Below are 27,115 nucleotides of genomic sequence, written 5' to 3' on the forward strand. Positions count from 1 at the left end.
CAAACATTCAAGCAATTTTTCCTTTATACATTTCAATATATGCCATTTTGTTCATACAGATTCAAATCAACTAACTTCTCTGTTAATATTTTCTGCTTTTATTATTATTTTTAACTGACACCTAATAATTGTATGTATTTATGGAGTAGGGTATGATGTTTTGCTACATGTATACAATGTATAATGATCAAATCAGGGTAATTTGCATATCCATCACATCAAGTGCCTGTTAATTTTAAAGTTTATGAGTTTAAAGTGACTCTCCTTTTCCCATTTTATAGCTTTTGCTCAGAATTTCACTTGGTTTAATACTAATTTGGGGACTCCTGCTTCTAGGGGTGCCAGTTGTCTGATTCAACATTTTCATCAGTTTAATCTTTCTGATGCCCTTTGTCGAGTATGATACAAAAGTGCCTGCTGGATTTTGCCACAAGAAGTCCATTGGCAGTGGTGAATCAGGGGGTTTCAGTGGAAACAAGCCTGCCAAACTTCAGAGTACTGAGCGCTCCTGGCTGTGTGGAGCTACTGCAAGCGACTCTTCCCATGAGTGTGTCTGTGAAGAGGGTGTGATATGAGAATGAGAAAGGATGAGATACATAAAAAGAAAAACAATTTGGGGTAGAGGGTGCAGGGAGAGAATTAAGCACCTTTAAATGCTGATGGGAAAAGCCCCAGTATAGAACATGTTGAAAGCTCAGGTGAGAAAGTAGATCATTCATGAAATTAAATCCCTGGAGGAGCTGTTGAAAATAGGATCTAGATCATAAGGGGAGGGATTAGTTTTATGCAGGAAGAGAGATGCTTCTTCCATCGTCCTAATTAGGAAGGTGAACACGACCCTTTAGAAACACCAGGAAGCTTGAGGTGACAGCAAAGGAGAAAGGGTTTCCTTCTGTCTTGTGACTTCTATTTTACCATAAAATAGAAGGCCAGTTTTCTGTTGAAAAGAAGAAGGGATATGATAATGTACAGATTTTCAGTGGTATAAGTTTGAAATAGTCACCCTGAAAAATAAGTGGTAGATTTTTGTTTTGTTTTGTTTTGTTTTGTTTGAGATGGAGTTTCGCTCTTGTTGCCCAGGTTGGAGTGCAATAGCGCCATCTGGGCTCACCGCAACCTCCTCCTCCAGGGCTCAAGCGATTCTCCTGCCTCAGCCTCCCGAGTAGCTGGGGTTACAGGTGTGGGCCACCGTGCCTGGCCAAGAGGTAGATTTGATGAAACAAAAACAGACAAATTGTCACAGATTGCTGAAAACTCAAGAGAAGGCAGAAATCATGGATTTGAGGTCATACTGCTTGATGAGGTTGTATAATTTCCTTCACTGTTATTTAGGAGCCTGGAAGTAAGAGTGGAGAAAGTGAAAAGTTAAGTTGATCCATGGTGCATGGATTTTGCAGGGCCGATGGAACAGAATCACAGCACAAGGGAGCTGAAGATATTGCTGAGAGTGGCTGAAATGATAGTGGGATACAGAAGGAAAAAGAACGAGGGCTGGGCTCAAAGAGTGAACTGAAGTGGGGGAGGTTCTGGAACTCAGTTCTTCATGAGATCAAATAACATATGCCATGAAGTAAAGGAGAGAAAACTGAAAACGTAAGAAGTGTATTTTCAAAAGATAATTTTATTTGAAACATAATGATAACAGTTGGTCCTGCTGTCTTCTGTTTTTCTGTTCTATGCGATAAGATGCTTTACTCAGAGTCCTTGAAATCTACAAATTACCAAAACTTACTCAAAAAGAAATAGAAAAGCCAGTCCAGGTGTGTTAGGATACGCCTATAATCCCAGCGCTTTGGGAGGCTGAGGCAGATTGATTGCTTGAGCCCAGGAGTTCAAAACCAGCCTAGGCAACATAGTGAGACGCTGTCTCTACAAAAAATAAACTAGCTGGGTATGGTGGTACACATCTGCAGCCCCAGCTACTCAAAAGGCTGAGGCAGGAGGATCAGTTGAGCCCAGGAAGTTGAGGCTGCAGTGAGCCATGATCATGCCACTGAACTCCAGCCTGGGAGACAGAGTAAGACCCTGTTTCAAAAGAAAAAAAAAAAATAGAAAAGTTAGAAAGCTCTATATAAACAAAATAAATTTAATTTAGGATAAAAACTTCCCACAAACAACCTTCAGTTCCAGATGGCTTGTCTGGTGAGTTACATAAACATTTAAGAAAGAAGTAGTACCAATTTCACACAAACATTCAGAAAATACAGAAGGGAAAAATTCCTAACTAATTCTATAAGGCCTATACTACTCTGATATACAAATCAGAATAGGATTACAATGAAATAAAAATACAGACCTATATCTTTTATAAAATTAGGTTAAAAATTCTTACCAAAGTTTCAGCAAATCAAGTTCAATAATATAAAAAAAAAAATAGTATATCGTGACCATTATCCTGGTAATAAAGGGTTGATTTAACATCTGAAAGTCAATCAATATATTTCAACACAGTAAACAAGCAAAATAAGCCAGATGATTATGTCAATAGATGCAGAAAAAATATTTGACAAAATTCAACGCTTATTTTTAATGAAAGCCATCAGTAAGTTATTAAGAGAGAAAGCTTTCTCAACCTGAGAAACTAAGATGGTACTCAGTGATGAAAGCTCAATTCTTTCTACAGGAACAAGGCAGGGATGTCCCCTTTCCCCACACCTATTCAAAATTGTGAAGTTCTATTCAATGCAATAAGGCAAGAAGAAATAAACAAATGGCATTCAGAGTGGAAGGAAGTAAAGCTGTCTTTATTTGTAAATGTCTTGTTGGCATATATAAAAATCCACAAATGAACAAAAAGTTACCAGAATTAATAAGAAGTTTAGCACATTTACACCAAGTCAAAAATATAAGAATCAACTGTATCTCTATACTAGCAATTAACTATTAGAAATTGAAACAAAATTTCACTACAGTAGCATCCAAAGATAAAATATTTAGGAGCTAACTAAATGAATGATTTTCATGACCTTATATATTAGAATGTATACAACATTGTAAAGGAAAATGAAAGGCCTGAGAAAAATGATTAGATGTACCATGTTTAATATCCTAGCAGGCTTTTTGTTGTTATTTTGGGTTAATTTTTTAATAGACTATTTTTTAGAGGAGTGTTAGGTGCACAGGAAAACTGAGCAGAAACACATTATACTTCCTGCCCCAACACAGGCATAGCCTACTCCACTACCAACATAAACACCAGAGCGGAACAGCTGTTACAATTGATGAACCTACATTGATATTTCATCATCCAAAGTCCATAGCTTACATTAGGGTTCACTCTTGGTGGTGTATAACCTATGGATTTTGAAAAACGTATGATGACATACATCCACCATTATAGACCATGCAGAATAGTTTCACTGTCTCAAAAATCCTTTGTGCCCTTCCTATTCATACCTCCCTCCTCCTACTCTCTGGAAACCACTAATTTTTTACTGCCTTTATGGTTTTGCTCTTACCAGAATGTCATATAGTTGAAATTATACAGCACTTAGACTTCAGATTGGCTTCTTTCGCTTAGTAACATGCCTTTAAGTCTCCTCCATGTCTTTTCCTGGCTTGGTAGCTCACTTATTTTTAGTGCTGAATAATACTTCATTGTCTGGAGATACCAGTTTATCCATTCACTTAAGGCCTCTTTTTTTTTTTTTTTTTGTTTTTTTTTTTTTGAGACGGAGTCTTGCACTGTTGCTCAGGCTGGAGTGCAGTGGTGCGATCTCGGCTCACTACAACCTCCGCCTCCCAGGTTCAAGCGATTCTCCTGCCTCAGCCCCCCAAGTAGCTGGGATTACAGGCACCGGCCACCACGCCCTGCTAATTTTTTGTATTTTTAGTAGAGACGGGGTTTCACTATGTTGGCCAGGCTGGTCTTGAGCTCCTGACCTTGTGATCCGCCAGCCTCAGCATCCCAAATTTCTGGGATTACATGCGTGAGCCACTGCGCCCGGCCCACTTAAGGACATTTTGTTGCTGCCAAGTTTCAGAAATTATGAAGAAAGCTTCTGTTAGCATCCATGTGCAGGTTTTTATGCGGACATAATTTTCAACCCATTTGGGTAAATGCTAAGGAACGAGATTGTGAAATCACATGGTAAATGTATGCTTTATTTTGTACAAAACTATCAAGCTGTCTTCCAAAGTGATTGTACAGTTTTGCATTTCCATAAGCAATGAATGAGAGTTTCTGGTTTCCCACATCTTCATAAACATTTAATGTTGTCAGTGTTTTGGATTTTGGCCATTCTAACTGGTGTGTGGTGATATCTCATTGTTGTCTTAATTTGCAATTCCCTGATGACACACGGTGTTGAGCATTGTGTTTTTAAATCTATTTGGCATCTGTATGTCTTCTTTAATGATGTGTCTGTTCAGATCTTTCATTCATTTTAAAATTCATATTGCTTATTTTCTTATTACTGACTTTTAAGAGTTATTTGTATATTTTGGATAACAGTCCTTTATGAGGTATGTCTTTTGCAAATATTTTTATTACAGTTTGTGGCTTGGCTTTCAATTCTATTAATAATGCTTTTTGCAGAACAAAAGTTTTTAATTTTAATGAAGTCTAGTTTATTACTTCTTTCATGGATTGTGCCATTGGTGTTTTATCTAGAAAGTCATCACCAAACCCATGTTACCTAGATTTCTCCTATGTTATCTTCTAGTTTTATAGTGTTTCATTTTACATTTAGGTCTATGATGTCTTTCTAAGCTAATTTTTGTTAAGGTTATAAGGCCTGTGTTCGGATTCACTTTTTTTGCATGTAGATGTCCAGTTATTCCTGCACCATTTGTTGAAAAGTCTGTCTTTGTTCCATTGATTACCTTTACTCTTTTGTCAAAGATCAGCTGACTATATGTGGGTCTATTTCTGGGCTCTACATTTGTCTACTCTTTCACCAATATCACACTATTTTGATTACTGTAGCTTTATAGTAAGTCTTGAAGGCTGATAGGGTGAGTCCTCCAACTTTGTTTTCTTCTCTTCTAGTACTGCATTTATTCTGGCTCTTTTGCCCATAATATAAATTTTAGAATCAGATTGTTAATTCCCATAAAATAACTTGCTGGAATTTGGATTGGGATTAAATTGAATCTGTAGATCAAATTGGGAAGAATTGACATTTTGATAATATTGAGATATATGAATGCAGACTATATCTCCATTTATTTAGTTCTTTGATTTCTTTCATCACAATTTTATAGTTTCCTTCTATAGATTCTGATTATATTTTGTTAGATTTATATTTCATTTAAAATTTTAAAATTTTCATTACATATTGAATTTTCAGTGCTGCTAATGCAAATGGTGATGCAGTTTTGTTCATTTTTTTCTTGAATGCTGTCTGTTTTCTCCAATATAATGCTTAACATATGAATAATAGTTGTTTTAAGTTCCAGGTTTGATAATTCCAACATCCCTGACGTGTCTGTGTCTGATTTTGATGCTTGCTCTGTGTCTTCAAACTGTGTGTGTGTGGTTTGTTTTTTGTTTTCGTTTGTTTGTTTGTTTTTGCCTTTTAGTATGCCTTGTCATTTGTTTTGATGGTCAAAGATGATATACTGTGTGAGGGAGGGAGAGGGTTCTGTATTCCCATGGTTAGGTCTCAGTGTTGAGTTAGCTTGTGCCTCTGGATTGTGAACTTCACAAGTGCTTCTCAGTCTTCCCTTCCCTCCCACATGGGACAGAATGGCTAGAGTGGGCTGACATGGGGTATTTCCCCTCCTCTAGGTCAGCTAGCCTCTGATAAAACCCAGAAGGTTAGGCTCCAGCTAGTTTCTCCTAGGGGCAGACGTTGTTAAGAACAGAATGCTCTGGCACATTTCAAAATGGTTTCTTTTACCCTCTCCCTGATGGAAGCACCAAGGGATTTTTTGTGATTGTTTACATCAGTGAATTGAATCAGTTCATTGAATTCAATGAATTCAATTCAATTCAATGAATTCTTGTAGGTAATAATCACAAAAGTGTGTGGGCTTCTTGATGACTGGGTCCTCTGGATTCCTAAACTCTCAGACTTGTCCATACTGAGCCTTCAGAGATTCTTCAATTACAGTATAAGTTTTCCTATCTAGGCACTCTTTCTGGAGCAGGTTTCTGCTTGTGGGTTTCTCCTCTGGTGAGCTGTGATTCTCTGCATCCTCCTGTCTCTTTCCAACTTTGGGGCATGCCCTGTGATCTCACTCTGATGAATCTAAGAAAAGTTGTCAATTTTTCTGTTTGTTCAGTTTTTACTTATTGTTAGAATAAAGTGACAATTTCTATGCTCCTTGCATGCCAGTTGGAAACTGGGAGTCAGAGAAGTATAATATATTTTTATAAATGAAGAATTTATCAGTTGTCTTGTCATACCTCTCTACAAAACATATATTTAAATTATTTCTTTTCCTTTGACTACAAGGCTTCAAATATTAAGTTACCATCATAGTCAGAAAGTAATTAATTAAACAATATAAACATGTTGCAAATTTGGTAAATAATTGTTAACCATGAAGAATAAAATTTTCTAATTTAAAACAATTTGTTAACCCAGTCCTTTGCCATTCACCTTCTTAATTTCAGGGAGGTACACCAAGAAGTCTTTACTGAGGCTATTGAAATGATACTAATTTTACTTGTTTTTCATTTATAGGCACTTTTTAAAAAAGTTAAAATTAGATGGAGCTCAGTTTGAACATCCCTACAAAAATTGAAATCATGCCTTTTAGTATTTCCTCCAGAAGCCAGTGAACAACTACTTATTTATTCATCTCAAAGTTTAATTCTCTCTATCATCTCAAAATGCCTTTACAAATAATAGCCAGATACTTGAGAATTTATATATAAATATACATACAAATTATATATAACATATATACAAATTTTATATAATATATAATATATGATGTATGTACATATACATGTGTATATATATACACACATAATTTTATTTTATGCTTGAAAACAATTTCACAGAATTAGAATAATATTTAAAATTTGAGAAGGAGCAAGTAATTCAAATTAAATAAAGGCATTTTCTAAACTTTAGGACATCACTGGATGTATCATTTACATTGCATACTGGAATATTTTGTCTTTATATACATACATTAATAGATAGTCTCTTTTTCAAGTGGGAGGTTACTGTGCTTGTGGAAATAATATGCAAATAAAGGAAAGAAGATTTGGGGTCACTAGTAAGCTAGTAAATGAGGAGCTTACAACTGACATATTCGTGGTTGCTGTAAAGTGCTATGTAATATACCAATGAAACAAATACAAATCTGAGAAGTACATGGTCAAAGTGGATGAATAAGCAGATGGTGAAAAGCAGTCAGCAGGAGACTCTTCACCAAGTAAAAAGTAAATATAGATTTACAGTAGCTCATGACCTACTATCTGAAGTGAATGCAGTTATTTCTTTTGTGGAGCCTGAGTATTTACACAAGGATTTATTCAATAATCAAGAAAACATAAAATTGTGTCTTACTTCTAATCTACTCTTACACTCAAAGTTGCAATATTGATCCTTTGAAAGAAATCTTGAATGTTTTCACTTCCTTTTCCTTGAAATGACACAAAATGTGCCCTCACTAAGCTCTTTGTTTTTCCTGAGAATGGTAGCCACGCAGAGGGGATGTGCTCGTGCCAGGTTGGTATTCTCACTGATGTGGGCATGTGTGCGTGTGCAAATTCTGACTACCCTAATATTATGACAGATAGACAGAGGTAAGGCATGGATCCCTGCCCTGAGTTTGTGGCTTTGTTAAAACTAAGATTCCACTGCCTTTAGTATGTCATCCTGACAATTTCTTTTCTTTGCTTTCACCAGATTCCCTAAGGAGTGATGTATGCATTGAACTTGTCAGAGGATAGAAGAGGTGAAGTCATTAAACAACAATCGCCATGTCTCCTGCTGCCCCAATCTATAGTATGTCTGAATTCAGATATCTCAACATAGTTCACAATACCCTGCTTTGACTTTAATAGAAATATTATAGCATGAGAATGACTCGAAACCCTGCATGAGTTTCTGGGGCCTTGATTAAAAGAAGTTTTGCAGACACCAACCTTTTGAATGATCTGCCCTCGAGACATTTTACACCCTGGGGTACTGCAACACAGTAAGATTTGGGATGAATGAGAGACATATCTTTCTTTTATAAAATGGGAGAAAGTGACACTAAAAGGAGCAGTGATAAAAGAAATCACCTGACACGGTACATTTTTAGGCAGCTTCATTTCAGGAAGGAGTCCAAGGACATTGGGAATCTGCAGTTTGAGTCACTTAAATTCTCCTTGGCTACATACCTCTTGGGAAGTGCTTGCATCCCCCCAGAGGAAAAATGCCTCAGCTTAAAACAACTTCTCAGTAGATACCAACCTTCTTCTTTACCTATGTTAGTTTCCTAGGGCTATTATCACAAATTTCCACAAACTTAGTGACTTAAAACGACAGAAATTTATTCTCTCACATTTCTGGAGGCCAGAAGTCTGAAATCCATTTCACAGGGATAAAATCAAGGTGACATCAAGTAGGGGGGTGCTCCCTAGGGAGGCTCCAGAGTACAATTTGTTCCTTGCCTTTTCAGCTTTTGGTGGCCGCCGGCACTTCTTGGTGTATGACTGCGTCACTCTCCAATCCCTGCGTCTGTGGTCACAATATTTTCTTTTATTCTTCTGTGGCAGATCCCCATCTTGCTTCCCCCTGTATAAGAACACCTGTGACTACATCCAGATAATCCAGGATAATCTTCGAATCTCAAGATCCTCAACATAATCAAGTCTGCAAAGACCCTTTTTCCGTGAAAGGTAACATTTATAGGCTCCAGTTGATTAGGACCTGATGCCTTGGAGGCCGTTATTCAGCATACTGCTGTAATTAATACATATTTTTCATCTGCTTTAATTTATTTTCTGCTGTGCCTTCAGCACAGAAATGATATACACTGAAAGAAGATAACTAACAGTTACATTAATTTTTTAAGTTCTGGCAGTGGTGAGTTTTCTTGTGTTCTGGACAAATGTTGCTTGTTGGTCTTTATTTTTATAAAAGTTATGAATTTTGGTCTGTGTATGTGCGTGCACACATGTATGAAAGATGTCCTTATGGATATTTAATGATGCATTGGTCAATGTATCACTAAAATATCAGGTGCTCTTTAAAATTTTGGAAAGCAAAGTAAAGCGAGCCATACCAAAGAAAGATAATGCTCATCAAGTCAATGTACCGGGTTCTGATTTTCACAAAACCTTGAACACTAAATTACATTTCCTGGTGCCCAGGCCCTTTTTAGGTACTCCTTAATTCACTCGCTCCTTAAGGTAGTAAACCCCAATAATTATCAATGATCCTAGATACCATGGAACCAACGCCCAGTTCTTTGCTGGGCTGTTGCAACCATAGATACTTAGCACCATTTGGTCCTGGGTTTTTGGGGTTCAGAGGCATTTACCCCATAAAGATCATGCATTCTAGAGAAAGCCAAACTCTCCAAGAAATAGAAATGATAATAAAATAAAAGTGTTATTTGGGCATGAAAGGCTTCTTATTAACTAAATAGGCCTGTTGCATACCAGACAAAGTACAGCAATGGTATCTTCAGCACACAGCCCAAGACCAGCTATAAATGATCCATTCAAGTCACTTAGGGTCCATGTGTTAAAGGACTTCCAGATGTCCTTGAAGGCAGACTCTCTGTTCTATAATCTGGATCTCATCCACCATATGGTGCTGATTTGGTTGTCGTGATGGAGCAAGGATGAAACACAGGCTGCTTTGCAAGCTCCCAAAGAGTTGGAAAATTGTTTAAGGCCTCATCATTTATCAGGTTGGAAGTCCCTATGGCAAACACTTCCTGACTTCAGTGAAGTAAGGAGATGCATGGTACACTCTAAGGACAGGCTGTTTATGAAGAATATAAATTATTATCTCAATGCCCTAGAAAAACCCCAGATATTTTGGGATCTTAGCAAAATTCTCAGTTCTTGGCCAGATGTTTTTAGCTAAATTGGAATTGTTAAATGTAAAATAATTATCAGAACCTTCAGCACCTATTCATCTTTAGGGATCTTACTTCATCACTAAAGGTACTTACTTCTCTTAATTATGGCCAATGGCCACTCACACAGCAGTGTTTCAGTGATACTTAAAGAATTAGAGACAATTAGAATCAAATGGGGCATTTAGAGAATATCTATTTCAACACTCCTATTTTCCAAATTAGGAAACGGGCATGAATAAGGTGAATAATTCATCCTTGACTCACAGCTGGAGTCAATGCCTCCAGATTTCTGGCATAGAACCCATTATACTCCTAGGGATGACCTCTCTGCCATGGGTGTCCTCTTAAACAAGGTTATCTTGCTGGGCGCAGTGACTCAGGCTTGTAATCGCAGCTGAGAGACTGCAGTGGGAGGATCACTTGAGGCCAGGAGTTCGAGACCAGCTTGGGCAACATAGTAAGACCTCATCTCTACAAAAAAAATAAGAAGAAAAAAATTAGCCAGGCTTGGTGGTGCTACCCTGAGTAGCTATGCCTGTAGTCCTGACTACTCAGGAGGCTGAGGCAGGAGGATTGCTTGAGCCCAGGAGTTGGAGGCTGCAATGAGCTATGATTACACCATTGTATTCTAGCCTGGGCAGCAGAGTGAGACTTCATGCCTAAAAATAAGTAAAATTAAAACGAAAACAAACACACAAAAACACTGAAACCCTCTGATTCTGAACTGCAGGCAGGTTGAGTTAGACACGCTCATTGGGAGGAAAATCCAGAGCCACCTTGTCTAAGTCTGTTATTGCTGCTATAACTGAATACTACAGACTGGGTAGGTTATAGAGAACACATTTATTTCATATAGGTCTGGAGGCTTGGAAGCACAAGATCTAGGTGCCAGCATTTGGTGTCTGGTGAGGGTCTTCTTTCTGTGTCCTCACATGACAGAAGACAAAAGGGCAAGCTAATATAATGCTAATATAAGGGCCTTAATCCCATAAACGAGGGAGGAGCCCTCCTGGCCTAAATCACCTCTTAAGGACCCCACCTCTGAATACCATCACCTTGGCAACACCTAAATTTTGAAGGAGACACATTCAAACTATAACACAACTGTAATCATATTCTTGTCTGCTTTGCTAATGTTTTCAGCCATCAAAGTCCATGAAGCAATGTTCTGACCCATCTGCCTGCTTCCAGTTGCTTGCTCCTTCAGCCTCATTTTCACTTTTCTACCAAATATAATGTCCTCTATTCTTCAGTCTTCCCCGTCAAAACCCATCAGTGGCTTCCTGTTGAATAATGATCAAACTTTGTCTTAGGGCATTCAAAGCCTAGCACCAAAACTGGCAAGTAGGTTTTAATTAGTGCACAAGCCCTGATGGATTTTTGTCCTTTCTGCCTGGAGCTTTGTGTTGAAAAAGGATCTAAAGGTACATCTGAATTCAATGAGAAGGTGTGTTGTGATTGATTAGGGATTGCTGCCATGACTTTTGTATCTGAGAGCAAAAGCCCAAGGCCAAGCATTTCTTATCCCTGCCCAACACGAACGACCCAGTCTCATCTTCTCATCTATCATTCCATCTCTGTGTCTCACTGTATTATCAAACTGTTTGCTCCAGCAACTTCAAACTATGTTCAGTTAAGGGTGAGTAAAAACGTACAGCAATATATTCCTCATTAGAGTGTCAGATATTTAAGAATATCCATATATTCTACTTCTTTAAAACTTTCATACCTGCCCCTTCTTTGCCATCTCCACTGCCTCTGACTTAGTTCAGACCCTTGTTAACTCTCCCTGTTCTGTTTTACTATTGTCCTACCTGACCATCATTTATTGTGAATTAAGACCCTCAGTGACTCCCATTTCAACTTCCTTAGCTTGGTTGGAAGCCCCTACCCCCTAAGCTCACACACACTTTAGCCAATGCTAACTTTTCCAACATTATCTCTGCCCCATTTTCCAATGCAACCTGCAATGGCAGTCAACTTTCAGTGCTATTTCCTTGAAGGCAAGGTTCATTTCTTACTTATCTTTGTATCCCACATCACCTATTATGTTGCTTATAATACTGTGGATATTCAATCACTATTTGAATGAATGGATTAGTGAATGAAGAATCTTGAGGATCTAGGTTTTGTAGATCTGTTCTAAGTATAAGAAGTGCTGAAAATATGCTATAACATCTGAGACTTGGAAGTGGGAGGGGATATTGAGAGCCTTGGCCGCACAAAGAATGGCTCACCAGAGGTAAACAAAAGTTCTGGAAAAATTACCTGGCTAGGTAAGCCAGACCTAGACCTGCCAGCCTGGGGAACTCTAACTTCTGTAAGGAAGGCTCAGACGTTAGACTTTTGCAAAGCCAGCTTCTTCCTTTCACTCAGGTCTCACTTCAAACACTACCTCCCCTATCTATTGCATTACCCCATTTATTTTCCTCAAGGAACCTTTCATCTATCTTCCTTATTGTTTTGACTCTTTATCTATCTTCCATCTTTCCCAGTAGTGTAATATCAACATGAGAGCACAGGCTCTTTTGTTTTGTTTACAGCAGTGTCCCCAGCTCCTATGTCTAGTACTATTTAATTTGTCGAATAATTGGATCAATAAATTCTCAGTACTGGTATTCACTCAGATAAGAGAAGGGGGCAAATGAAGCAATCTGGGTGTTGACCAATAACTTGGGGATGGATAGGAAGAGAATGATTATCAAGAGAATTAGTCAATGCGTTCTTGCTCCTAGCCTCAGGAAGAGGGCTGGCAATAATTAAGTCAAGCCCCTACGAGGTCTAGAGCTTGGGGAAGGGTGAGGCTTGGAATGCTTTGAAGGGAAAGTGGCAAGATAACTCCTGCGGGTAAGCAACCTTGTGGGGATAGCAAATGCTCCACAGGTATCAGATTCTGGATCAACTTGGCAGTCCAGAAAAATTGCAGCCATGGGACCTGGCTCTGGGTGGACCATGGTTTTTAAGTCATGAGATTAATAAGAGAGCTTTGATGTGGGTATTACATATGTCCCAGTGTTGCTGGTCTTAAATCAGGAATTACAGGAAGCTTAAGTCCACTAATGGAGTCACATACTTCTAAGATTAGGGGGCTGGGGAAGGCTACAGAAAGAGAAAAACAGAGAGGGGATGAGATTCAGAGAAGGAAACTAGTAACTGTTGAAGCTTACTGTGTGCCAATCACTGTATCTGGTTACTTACATGAGCCATCCCATTTAATCCTCTTCAACCCTGCAAGGTAGATACATCAGCTCCATTTTATAGATGAAGAAACTACATCTCAGCAAAATTAAGGAAACTCCTAAAGGAGGTAACACAAATAATAGAGAAACCAGAGTTTAAGCCCAGACTTAGACGACTCCCAAATCCATGCATTTTCTTTTCATTCAAATACAGTAGTTTTCTATATTGCTCTGCCCCTTTTTCTTCTGTGATATGTGTGACAGATAATCACACCACTGACATACTTCTATGTGACTATAAATCATTGAAGGTATCATCTGAGACTCTCACTCTTTCTCACGCAATAGTGCATATCAGAATGTGACTATGATATCATGGGAATAACCTTAAATTTGTGTTAAAAAATAGATGATTATTAGATTTCCAATCTGCAATAAAAACTGGGCATGAGACACTAGGATTTGAATAGGCAAAGGCTGGAAATGGGACATTTAATTGTTCAAATCTTTTTGGGTCACCATACTTGGTATGGAGTTAAATTTTCAGGGGGAGCTGGGATTGCTGTCATTAAAATTTATTAAGACAGGCACAGTGAAAAGAGGAATTGGTCTGAATTTGGTACTCAGCCTGATAAAGTTGTCCTGGATCAATAAGTGGGAAATTAGCTGGACTGAATCCACAGTTTGGGCAATTAGTGAGGGAAAGCTATTGTTTTTTTTGATAAGTCGGAGTGTATCATGGATTTAAAACAAGAGTCAGGCTTCGTTTTGATGCAAAAAGTGTCTGATTTGGGCTCTAAACCTACACATGGACGACTTCACCTTGTTTGAATTGCTCTCTGAGTTCTATATAAAAAAATTTTGGGAATTTGTTGATTTCATATACAATAACAACAAAATTGCAATGGTCATTTTGTGAGCTCCCAGAACTGGAATAAAAAATTATCACAAATTTGGTGACTTCAAATGACAGAAGTGTATTCTCTCAAAGTTCTGGAGGCCAGAGTCCAAAATCAAGCTGTGGGAGGGCTACACTACCTCTGAAGGCTCTAGGGGAGGAGGTTTCTTTGTATCTTTCAGCTTCTGGTGGCCCCAGATATTCTTTGGCTTGTGGCCACTTGACTCCAATCTTTGCCTCCATCTTAATATGACCATCTTCTCTGTGCCAGTCTTCTCTTCTGCCTGTCTCTTATAAGGACGTTTGACAAACCTCACTTGTTACTAGATTTTGGTCTCATTTGGATAATCTAGTGTGACTGAAATATCAAGATCCTTGAGCTAATTACATCAGCAAAGACTTTTTTTTCTAAATAAGGTCACATTTACAGGTTCTAGGGATGAGGAGGTGGACATATTTTTTGAGAGGCCACTGTTCAAACCACTATTGTCATATTTTTCCACGTAGAGGACATTAAAATACAAGTGAACAAATTTACATAATGTACAGAATGTACAGAAATCACCTGATTTTTTTTTTTGGAACGCAGAATGTATTATAACAGAGACCAGATATCACAAAGGGTATTAAAACAAATCAGGTGACTGTAGACGTCTGGAAGTACGATTCCAACCAGGAGTGAGACAATGATGCATCTTCTGGAGAACTTCTTGTTGAAAGGCTTGGTAGAAATGTGAGAAAGACTTGACTTCCAAGTAAAGAGAAAATGAATGAAGTGGGTTTTGTAGCAGACAATGTTAGCTGCTAACCTAAAACCCCCTCTTCATGCCACCTGACTTCACTGGGGCAGCTGGACCAGCTAGAAACTAGCTTTCCCAGCCATCTATGCAATAGGGGTTGCCGTGCAACTCAGTTCTGGCCAGTGACACATAGGCTGTGTATTCCTAACTTATCATTTGAGAAAAAGAAATCCTTATTTTTCAAGCCAGTGTTTGCCAGGTGTTCTGGTCCTTGTAGTTCAAAGCATTCCCTATTGATAGAGTTGCCTTTCTAGAAGAATTCAGTCCTTTTTTCTAAACAGGAAAATTCCTAACTACATCACAATCTCCAGGCTTAGAAGATGAGAAACCTGAGAATGGAAATGTTTCCTTCTGACTTAGACTGACAATAAGCTTACCATTGGGTTTGGTACCTGGATTTACTGACCTCTCATCTTCAAGGTGCTGGTCGGTTGCTCACTACATATAGTCTTAGGGTAGCCTACTTGTAATTAAAGGCAAACTGTCCATACTGAAGCTAGTAGAGGAAGCTTTGCCAGAGAACTCTGCTTATGAAATCTACTCTCATCATCCAACTAGCATTTTAGATAACCAGCAGTTTAAAGAAGGTGACAAAAAGGGAAAAATGCACCTGGGAAGAAATATGTGAATTCATGATGGTCCTGAGAGTGGCCTTCAAGTTTTGTGATTATACCTATGTCTCATGGTATGATCACATTTACTCAATTTTCACATATGCATATTTACCATTCTTTTCCACTGAATATTCTGCCCTCCATTTTTGTGTTCACATATGTGAGTTAATACATATATATGTTTTTAATTATATGGGAGTATTATGCCATTCTTGCAAAGAAATACCTGAGACTGGGTAGTTTATAAAGAAAAGAGATTTAATTGGCTCACGGTTCTGCAGGCTGTAAAGGAAGCATAGCAGCTTCTGCTTTTGAAGAGGCCTCGGGAAACTTACAATCATGGTGGAAGGCAAAGGGGAAGCAGGCTCATCTTAGATGGCTGGAGCAGGAGCAAGAGATGGGGGAGGTGCTACATACTTTTAGACAACCAGATCTTGTGAGAACTCTATCACACTATACAGTACCAAGAGGGAGATGATGCTAAACCACTTATGAGACACCTCCAACACTGGGGATTGACTTGACCTGAGATTTGGTGGGGACACAGATCCAAACCATATCAATAAGTAATACATAAATACCTTTCTCATTGTAAAAAAAAAAAATCAGTAGCGCAGATAAAATTAAGAACGTCATTGATTATCCTACCCTCGATTCCCAGTAACCAGAGATAATGACTCATAACTCTTTGGATACTCTTGTAGGTTTTTATTTATGTATTTATAAAATACATGTCTAAAGAAATTTGTAACTCTATTTTCAGATGTTTGCATGCAAGCACTTAATAGAAATGATGTCATGTAGTAAGTACTGTTGCAGTATCTTGCTTTTTAAAAAACCAAATGTCTTGTATGTCTTCTCATATCCATACATATGAATCTTGATTATATATTTTTAACAGTTACATAGTATTACCTAATGTGGTGATTTTAAAATTTGTCCACAAATTCTTCTATACTCCCTTTTGCAAGACGTGGAGCATAATTCCTCTCTTGTTTATTGTCAGTTGAACTTAATGACTGTCTTCTAATGAATAGAACAAAATAGAATAATAGCGTGTAACTTCAAAGACTAGATGGTAAAAGAAAGGCATTGGGATTTCTTCTTTGCTCTTCTTTCTTGAATCTACTTCCCTGGGGTAAGCCAGCTGTTATGAACGTTCAACAGCTCTATGGAGGTGCCCACTTGAAGAGGAACGGAGGCCTCCCTCCAACAGCCATGTAAGTGAAGAAGACTTCGGTCCCAGTCAAGCCTTCAGCCAACTGCAGCCCTAGCCAACATCTTTACTACAAACTCATGAGACCATGAGCCAAAACCACCCAACTACCCAGCTTAGCCATTCACAAATTCCTCACCCATAAAACTGGAATATAATAAATATATGCTGTTTAATGTCATTAACTTTTGGGATAGTTTGTTACATAACAATTGATAAATAATACATCTAGTATGGTTTTAATTGACTTTATTGATCTATTCCCATATTGATAACATTTATATTTTTGTATTATAGGGGTACTAGCTGCCATCCTTTTCTTATTTCTGATCGTAAGAAAATGTTTCTAATATTTCATTTTTAGGTATGACACTTTTTGCTGATTTTGTTTGATACTTTTTACCAGGTTAATAAAATTCCCACAATAGCCCAAATTTGGAAGCAACCTAAGTGTCTATCAACAGATGAATGGATAAAGAAAATGTGGTACATATACACAATGGAGCACTATGCAGCCATACAAAAAGAATGAGATCCTTTCATTTGCAACAACATGAATGGAACTGGAGGTCATTATGCTAAGTGAAATAAGCCAGGCACAGAAAGAGAAACATTACATGTTCTCACTTATATGTGAGACCTTAAACTCAAAGCAATTGAACTCATGGAGATAGAGAGTAGAAGGTTGGTTACCAGAGGCTGAGAATGTAGTGGGAGGGGGAGGGGGAGATGGAGATGGATGGTTAATGGGTACAAAAAATAGAAAGAATAAATAAGACCTAGTATTTGGTAGCACAACAGGGTGACTATAATCAACAGTAATTTAATTGTACATTTAAAAACAACTAAACAAGTATAATTAGATTGCTTGTAACACAAAGGATAAATGCTTGAGGGGATGAATACCCCATTTCACATGATGTGACTGTTATGCATTGCATGTCTGTATCAAAACACGTACTCGGTAAACACATACACCTACTATGTACCCACAAAAATTAAATAAAATAAAATTCCCTCATAACTTCAGTTTGCTAGGTCTCCTACATAAATGATAAATGAATGGTAAATTTTATTGGCTTCTTTTTCTTTACTTATTGAGATGACCAATTTTCCAAACCTATTAATAGGTGGAATATATGAATAGATTTTATATTAATTAAGGTTAAAAATACTTGTGTTTCTGGGATATATCCAGCTTGGTCTTGATGTTTTTTATACATGTATAGATTAGGCTTGTTTTATAATTGAATCAATTTATAATTTTTAACCCTATGATCATAAATAAGGTTGGCCTTTAATCTTCTTCTATTGTCTAAATCAGGTTTTTGTATCAAGATAATGATAGTCTCATAAAATGAGCTGGGGCTATACCCTCTTTATTCTCTAGAAATTTCCTTTTAAATAGGGAATTTTTAAAATAGGTTTGGAAAAAATTTGTGTATGGTTTTCCAGTAAGATTTTTTGTTAATAAGCTTTTATTTTGAGCTTATTTTTGATTTATGGAAAAATTACAAAGATATTACAGAGAGTTCCCATATATCCCTCACTCAATTTCTCCATCTCATATAACATCTTAACATCTCATATAATAATATTACATTTGCTAAAACTAAGGAATTGACATTGGCATATTATTATTAACTGAATTTCATATGATATGTGAAATCTCCCAGTTTTTATTCTGGGTTCTTTTTCTCTTTCACGATCTAATTCAGAATAACACATTGCATTTAATTATCATGTCTCTTTAGTCTCCTGTGGTCTGTGCAAGTGCCTCAGTCTTTATTTGCTTTTCAAGACCTCGACAGTTTTGAGTAGCACTGGTGAGGTATTTTGTAGAATGTCCCCCAGTATGGGCTTGTCTGTTGTTTTTCGCTTGATTAGACTGGTGTTATGGGTTTTTGAAAAGCATGCCATGGAGATGAAGCATGCTTCACATATCATCTCAAGGTGAAAGGTGGTATCCATGTGATATCACTGGTAATGTTAACTGCATGCCTTGTCTAAGGGTTTTCTACTGTAAAGTCACTGTTTTTCTCTTTCATATACTATTTTGTTTTTTGAACCAAATCACTAAGTTCAGCCCATGCTTGGTGGGCAGGGGAATTAAGTTTGGCCTCCTGAAGAGGGGGCAGTATCTACGTATATTATTTGAAATTCTTCTGAAAATAAATTTGTCTCTTCTCCTCCATTTGTTTGTTTATTGATTTATTCAATCATTTATCTGTATCAGTACAGACTCCTGTATATTTATTTACACTTTGGGTTATAATCGTATATACTTTATTTTGTTTCTCCCATTGTTCCACTTTAGGCTATTGGGAGATCTTTCGGGTTGGTTCCTGTGTCTCCTTGACATTCCCCCATTCTTTTATTCTCTTGAGTACTTCGTTATTTCATATTACTACTGATGCTCCAGGCTTGTCTTCTCGTTTCCCTGCCCCAGTCCTAGAAACAATTTCTTCAAGAAATCTTTGCTCCTTTTGTTGAAGAATGCTATTTAGGAAGCAAATTCTGGTTTTAGGGTGTGCTTGTAGCTACTGGGTTGCTATTATTTCTGCTCTGTGATTTTTTTTAAGCAGATTTATTGAAATACAATTAACATGCCATACAAATCAACCATTTTAAATGTACAATTCAATGGTTTACAATATATTCACAGAATTGTGCAATCAACATTAAAGATAATTTTAGGATATTTTCATCACCTCAAGAAAAAACCTCATGCCTGTGTTGTTGGGCTAATTAAAAAGAAGAAACCCTGTCATATTTGTGTATCACTTCTTTATTTTGCCCTTCCCTTAGCTCCAAGCAACCATTAATCTACTTTTTAATCTTTACAGATTTCTTTATTTTGAACCTTCTTATGGGTTGAGTCACATAATATGGGGCCTTTTGTAATCGACGTCTTTCACTTAGCATATGGTTTTCAAGGTTCATCCAAGTTATAGCATGTATTAGTACTTCATTCCTTTTTTGGATGAATAGTATTTCATTGTATGTTTTTACCACACATTGTCTATTCATTCATCCACTGATGAACATTTGAATTCTTTTCACCTTTTTGCTGTTGTAAACAATGCTGCTATAAACATTTGCATAACTTTCTGCATAGATGTATATTTTGGGGTTTATACTTAGGAGTAGAATTTCTGTGTTTTATGGAACAATATGTTTAATCATTTGAGGAACTCCTAGACTGTTTTCCAAATAAACTGGACTTTTCTATATTTCCGCTAGAAGTGTATGAGGGTTCTGATTACTCCATATCCTTGCCAACACTTGTTATTTGACATGTAAATTTTACACAATCTAGTGGGTGTAAAGTGGTATCTCATTGTGGTTTTGATTTTGCATTCCCCTGAAGGCTAATGATGTTGAGCATCTTTCCACATGTTTGGTGGCCATTTGTATGTCTTCTTTGGAGAAATATCATATCATATCATATCATATCATATCATAATCTCTTCATATACTTTGCCCACTTTTTCATGCATTCTAGAAATTTAAACATAAAGGCACTCTCAAAAATGGTGAAGGTATTTTGGGAGGACAATCTGGGAGGATCACCTGAGCCCAGGAGTTCACTAACAGCCTAGGCAATATAGTTAGAACTTGTGTCTACAAAAAATAAAATAAAACAAAACAAACAAAAAATGGTGTAGGTTGTAGTGAAGGGAATTGACAGGAGATTCATAAGTGTAATGAAGGTATGTCCTGAACTGTAGGCCAGCTAGTTTACAGAAATAAGATAGCTGGAAGGAGCCTTCTGCAGTCAGGATAAATATAGATTATTTAAAAATTAAAATAAATATAAACAGAATAAATATCTTGGTACATATTTATACAATCAATCTCAGCCGAGTGTAGTGGCTCATGCCTATAATCACAGCACTTTGGGAGGCTGAGGCAGGCAGATTACCTGAGGTCAGGAGTTTGAGACCAGCCTGGCCACCATGGTAAAACCCCATCTCTATTAAAAATACAAAAATCAGCTGGGTGTGATGTTGCACATCTGTAATCCCTGCTACTTAGGAGGCCGAGGCGTGAGAATCGCTTGAACCCAGGAGGCAGAGATTGCAGTGAGCCGAGATCACGCCACTGCACTCTGATGGCATCAGAGCAAGCGTCTGTCTCAAAATAAATAAATAAATAAATAAATAAATGCATACATATTTTAAAAATCAATTTCTTTGCCATCTCTTTAATATCTTGTCACTGGTATTTTCTAAAGAATGTGTTTTTAAATGTGACTCTTTGAATAAATTTCTTTCAATTACCTTCAGAATTGGTAAACTTTGGCAATTATTGCTTTCATTTCAATTAACATAATAGCAGAGCTTATCTGAACTCAATTTTAAATGATATGTTCACCAAAGATATTTTTAAGTACATTTCTGCTTCTAGATTATTAATTTAGTAGAAACATTATTTTTTCATGGTACTATGTTCCATCACAACTTATATACCTATAATCAATGTAAGCGAAATTATTTTATACTAAAATTTTAATTTTTAAATACAATTTACAACGTAATTCACAATAATGTCAGACACTTTATTTTTTAACAAAATAAAATTCCAAAAGGTTTACATTGATTCCTGGTTTTCCAGGCAGTTCATTGTGTCATTTATAAATAACAAAATCTGTGTCTTTTATTTTTCTGTCTGTATTGGTCTTTAGCATCCACGTGGACCTTCTGAACAAAGCTGAGTAAGAGAAGTGATAGAGGATTGCCCTGTTTCTAACTTCAGCTGGAATGCTTCTAATATTTCTCCATTAAAACTGTTGTACAGGCCGGGCACAGTGGCTGAAGGCTGTAATCCCAGCACTTTGGGAGGCCAAGGCGGGCAGATCACGAGGTCAGGGGATCGAGACCATCCTGGCTAACACAGTGAAACCCCGTCTCTACTAAACACACACACACACACACACACACACACACACACACACACACAAATAGCCGGGCGTGGTGGTGGGTTCCTGTAGTCCCAGCTGCTCGGGAGGCTGAGGCAGGAGATTGGCATGAACCCAGGGGGCGGAGCTTGCAGTGAGCCGAGATCGCGCCACTGCACTCCAGACTGGGCGACAGAGCAAGACTCCATCTCAGGAAAAAACAAAAACAAACAAACAAAAAAAAACTTGTACATACTTTGGTTTAAAGAAGATACTCCTTTTCAAGTAGAAGAAATGCCCGTTGACTCTAAGTGAAGATTTATTTTAAATCAGGACTCAATATTGGATTTTATCAAATGTTAAACCTTTGTTTCAACAAGTTACATTAATGCCTTTCAAAAATATTAAACCATCTTTCTATTCCTGAGTGTATCCAAGTAAATCCCCCATAGTAGTGCAGAGACTAGGTTTCCTTTAAATGTGGAACAAAAAGCCAGACAATCTTTGGTAAAGTGTTGTTGAGGTGGAAGCGGAAAAGATTCCTATGTAACAGCAAAAGTACAGAAAACAGACTAAATATCTGTCAATATGACAAGAGTTAAATAAATTATGGCAGTGCTCATACAATGTAATAAATTATAATCACAAGAATCGTGAGAAAGCTCTCCAATTACCTAAGTGGAGAAATTGCCAAGATACCTTGTAAAACCCAATAGGTAGTTTTAGAACAGTATGCATAGTGTGCTAGCATCTGTGAATTTAAAAGGGTTTAGAAAAGACCATCTATAAAATGGGAGAAAATATCCATAAACTATGCATTTGACAATATATAAGGAATTCAATTGAATAGCAACAATCAAATAATCCAATTTAAAAATGGGTAAAAGATCTGAATAGACATTTCTCAAAAGATGATATACAAATGGATAACAAGTAGATGGAAAAAGTTCAGCATCGCTAATTATCAGAGAAATGAAAATCAAAACCACGATAAAATGTCACCTCACCCCAGTTAGGGTGGCTATTATCAAAAAAACAAAACAAGACAAATGACGGTAAAGATGTGGAGAAAGGGGAACTTTTACACACTGTAGGTGGGAATGTAAACTAGAATTGCCACATTGACAACAGTATGAAGGTCCCTCAAAAAATTAAAACTACAACTTCCATATGATCCAAAAATCCCACTACTGAGTATATGTCCAAGGAAATGAAATCAACATGTCAGAGAGACATCTGTATCACCATGTTTATTGCATAATTATTCACAATAGCCAAGATATTGATAGACACAGGAGACAGTCAAATGCCACCCAGGTCATTGAGCACAGATGTTCTACTATGCCAGGACCCCAGCTATCACTGTTCATATTCTCTGTATCACTGTTTATATTCTCTGTAAAGTTTTGATTATGAAAAGGGATTTATGAGGTTAGTCTTAAGCTGTAGCCAATCTGGTGTGCTTTGCATGTCTTTCTGTATGGTTCTGCCAGAAAGAGGGGTACCTTAGGATGGGGCACAAGCCTAGGACTCCATATTCCTACTGTTCACGCCAGCCTGGCAGACTGATCAGTAGCAAATTTTGCTGCAGCCCTCCATCTTGTTTTATGTCCTTGGGAGAACCACGTGGCAGTGTTTGTTTTAGCCTCCACCATTTTACAAATGCAGCCTGGGTTCAATCTTGGCTTAGGGAATGAGTTCTTTCTAGTTAGATATCTTTGTGACCTTTGCCATTTCTTGATTCTCTTCCCCTCCATGAACTGCCTTGAACTTTTCTTTCTCTGAGCACCTGGGAGGTTACCTTTGTAAAGTTTGAAAGCTGGAAATATTGGCTACTTGGTGCGGCTAAAGTTGGGTAATAAGGGATTTAAAAGGATTTTCTTAAAGAGGGCTCAGCTTAGTTAAAAGTGGATATCCAACATATAGGTATATTTAAAAGGCCTTTATGTTTTTCTCTTCTTGGATCTTGTTTGGCTGGAAAAATGTTTTTTCTCAGTTGACTGAACTCTTTCTTCATTTTGTCTTTCTACTCTTAATGCATGCATAAGGGACCCTAAGATAATTTCTGATGGCCTGGGACTGCTTGAGAAAAACAGAAAAGGTGCCATAGACTCCATTTTGGAAGAGATCTCTGTTTTCCTCATGGACCTCCTGGAATTAAAGGTGGTCCATGCTCTCAAAATGTTTTTGTCTTCCAGCTATACCTCTTTATTAGGCCCTAGAAACTGCATGTTTTCTTAGCCTTGCTCTTAAAGGGCTGAATCCAGATGTGCTAATTGGTCCTAATAGTCCAATTAGGAGATTGGCAAATGAAAAATCTTATAGCTGCTGAATCTTCTGCCTATGTAGTTATATATGTGTTGCGTGTGTGACATTAATAAAAAAAGAGCTCTAATTAATTGACTTAAAGAAGGATAAATGCTTGGATCAAATATTCTTTTAAAGGAAGATAAAAGCCGTGGTACCTTTTGGTTCACATGAGTTTAATATTTGAGAAATAAAAACAGCCTTAAAGATTATTGGTAAAATGTAGATGTCATGAAAATGCAAATTTGTGCCTAGGGTTAAAGGATTGCTTTGAATTAGATGAGATAAAGCTAAGTTTAAACAAGTTGTAGATGGATTGTAAAAATTAATCTTGCAAAAGAAATTCCATGTGTGAACATACTGACAAAATTCAAAAAGGTATTATATAGCTTTTCCATAAATTGAGCATTGAAATAAAAGCACAACAAGGTTCTTCTAAGGCACCAATCTGCTGTTTAGCAAAATTTGTAAAGAGTTATGAAAAGTTTTTGCTTTTTTAAAATTTCTGAGTCATCATTTTGGCAAAATGAATAATTTATGGTAATCTGGAATTCTATTTCTTAACATCAAGTGTTTTAAACTTCTAACATATTTAGCAGACTTCTCCAAATCAAACTTCAGTTTCAAAAATTGTCTTTTTTGATTCCTACCTTTTGGATGCTACAGAGGGCCCTTGGCTTCTCCAGAATTTGGTAACTAGTTGTGAGCATTCTTAACTTATGGCAATATAGTTGTTTGCATTAGTGCAATCAGAATCTATTTTCTTTTGCAACAGGATGCAATTAGAGAAACTGGTTGTTCTCCCAAGGCCTTGACTGGAAAGGTATGCTTCCCTTTAAGGAGTCAAACTTGACTTGCAGAGCTAATAAAAGCCATTTGGGAAAACTGGACTTATACCTTGTCTACACAGTCTCTGTACAGGGTTCCTAACCTGTGGTGAGTAAAGAATCTCACTTTCTAACAGGCCCAGGAACCCCTTGTTCTTGGGACCTCAAGAAGAGAGGAGTTTACCCATCTCACAGGTATTTGAGGATACAAACCCATGGCTGGGCTCGGCTTTAGAAAGTCCTATCTGAGATTCCTTGTGGAACAGAGTTCCATCAAATCCAATCTAAAATGCCTATGTAAAAATAATTATTCTTTCTGCCCTTTATGCAAATAATCAGGTCAAGTATAAGACTGAAGACTATTTTGCAAACAACTCAGTCCTATCATGATTTGTTTTTAATAAAAATGAGGTCTGAAGAGAAAGAAATTATGTTTCAAAACTTAAATGTTTGCCATTAAATCCTAAACTCATTAGTTTTTAAGTTTTTTGCCTACATTTTAGACTAACCCTGCATATTCATGTGAATCAACCAGTGATCTCCGACTGCAGCTGAGAAGGAACAAAAGGGATGGGTAATTTAAAAATCTCGATTAATATTCTAGTTCTGAGCAGTTATCCTAAAATCCTGCTGGATGAAGGAAATAAATAGGGATGTCCATCACCCAGAGATTTTTTTTTTTTTTTTTGGGAAACTAAGACTAAGGGAACTAACTGAAGTCAAGCCTCATGCATCCACATCTTAGCAAACGTAACTATAGCCACCAGTTATCTGGGCATGTCATGGAACATCCTGTTCTCTCCCTTTTTGGAGGCAGACTGAATTCCACAACTTCATCTTAGCATTTGGCCTATGATAAGGAGTCTATGTAACCTCCCCAAGCACACTTTTGTCCCAATTTCAAGCTTTGGGTGGAAGCTGTGGGAAAGAAAACTGGAGGTGAGGGATCCAGAGGCAGACAATAACAGAAGTTAAAAGGCACGGTACAGATGAGCATGACTGATTCCCGCTGATTAAGCCAAGCCTCCCATTTCATTGATAAAGATCATGCTAGTATCCATGGAATAAATTAGGTCTAGGGAACTCAAAGGTTACTGACAGCAGGGGAGATAGCACATACATGGGTAAGATGGACAGTCCCACCCTCTAAGCCCCCCTGTTAACATGGGTGAAAGCTGCTTTGACACCCATGGGTGGCACCCTGTCATGCTTGCTGGGACTCAGGGATACAAGGGCAGAAGAAAGAAAGAGGGACCCCTCACTTTCTCTCCCTCATGTATCTCAGGTATTTGCTAGGAAGAAAAAGGAAACAGGGATGCCAGATCCCCTCTTTCTAGATGAGTAGCCATTCATCTTCAGTCTGTACTCCTTTCAAATGCATCTGGAACCCCTGGGACTCCTTTGAAAAAATGGCTTCTTTTTTTTCTTTTTCCTTCTCTGTCCTGTCTTCACTGATAGGTAATTGTGTCTCCATACTATAGGACCCTCCCCTCAGATGCATTCTCCAAACTGGGGAAAGTTAATTTCCCAAACCTTAAACTGGTTGGTTTAGGATTGGGTTCCTAAGGGAACCCAGATTTTTTTTTCCAGTCAGGCTTTTGGCCTCCCTCTCCCTGTTTCAATTGGTAAAAGGTCTTGGGATTTTTCAGCTGTCCTTACTCCACCCTTGTTTCATTTTGATACATGTTTTCTAATAACCTGGTTGATTTCTTCTCGCCTTCAGTCTGTCAAACTCTAAACTGTCATGCAACCGGAGCCTCGGATGATGGCCTCTTTTGCCAGGGACTCTTAAATAGTCCCCTGAGGGAGATCTGACTGCTGTTTTCCCAAAACAGCACCTTCTGCTAGCAGGGAGCAGTTAAGATTGGTCTTCAACCTTATCCTTATTCTAATGGCAGTTAGATGCACTTCTTTTTTTTTTTTCTTTTAATTATACTTTAAGTTTTAGGGTACATGTGCACAATGTGCAGGTTTGTTACATATATATATATACATGTGCCATGTTGGTGTGCTGCACCCATTAACTTGTCATTTAACATTAGGTATATCTCCTAATGCTATCCCTCCCCCCTCCCCCAACCCCACAACGGGCCCCGGTGTGTGATGTTCCCCTTCCTGTGTCCATGTGTTCTCATTGTTCAGTTCCCACCTATGAGTGAGAACATGTGGTGTTTGGTTTTTTGTCTTTGCGATAGTTTGCTGAGAATGGTGGTTTCCATCCTCATCCATGTCCCTACAAAGGACATGAACTCATCATTTTTTATGGCTGCATAGGCATGGGCAAGGACTTCATGTCTAAAACACCAAAAGCAATGGCAACAAAAGCCAAAATTGACAAATGGGATCTAACTAAACTAAAGAGCTTCTGCACAGCAAAAGAAACTACCATC

At 37.6% G+C, this 27,115-nt stretch overlaps 1 long non-coding RNA gene across 1 annotated transcript in view; it reads left to right on the forward strand.

Moving 5' to 3' along the window:
- The window catches only part of LOC129051446 (uncharacterized), a 63,670-nt gene that overhangs the window by 27,045 nt on the left and 9,510 nt on the right, over nucleotides 1-27,115 (forward strand). Inside the window, exons 2-3 of the long non-coding RNA XR_008515730.1 lie at nucleotides 7,812-7,910; nucleotides 8,669-8,791. This is a non-coding gene — a long non-coding RNA (uncharacterized LOC129051446). The remainder of the gene's footprint in view (nucleotides 1-7,811; nucleotides 7,911-8,668; nucleotides 8,792-27,115) is intronic.

This window comes from Pongo abelii, chromosome 19, assembly GCF_028885655.2.
Source record: "Pongo abelii isolate AG06213 chromosome 19, NHGRI_mPonAbe1-v2.0_pri, whole genome shotgun sequence".
Classification (NCBI taxonomy): Eukaryota; Metazoa; Chordata; class Mammalia; order Primates; family Hominidae; genus Pongo; species Pongo abelii.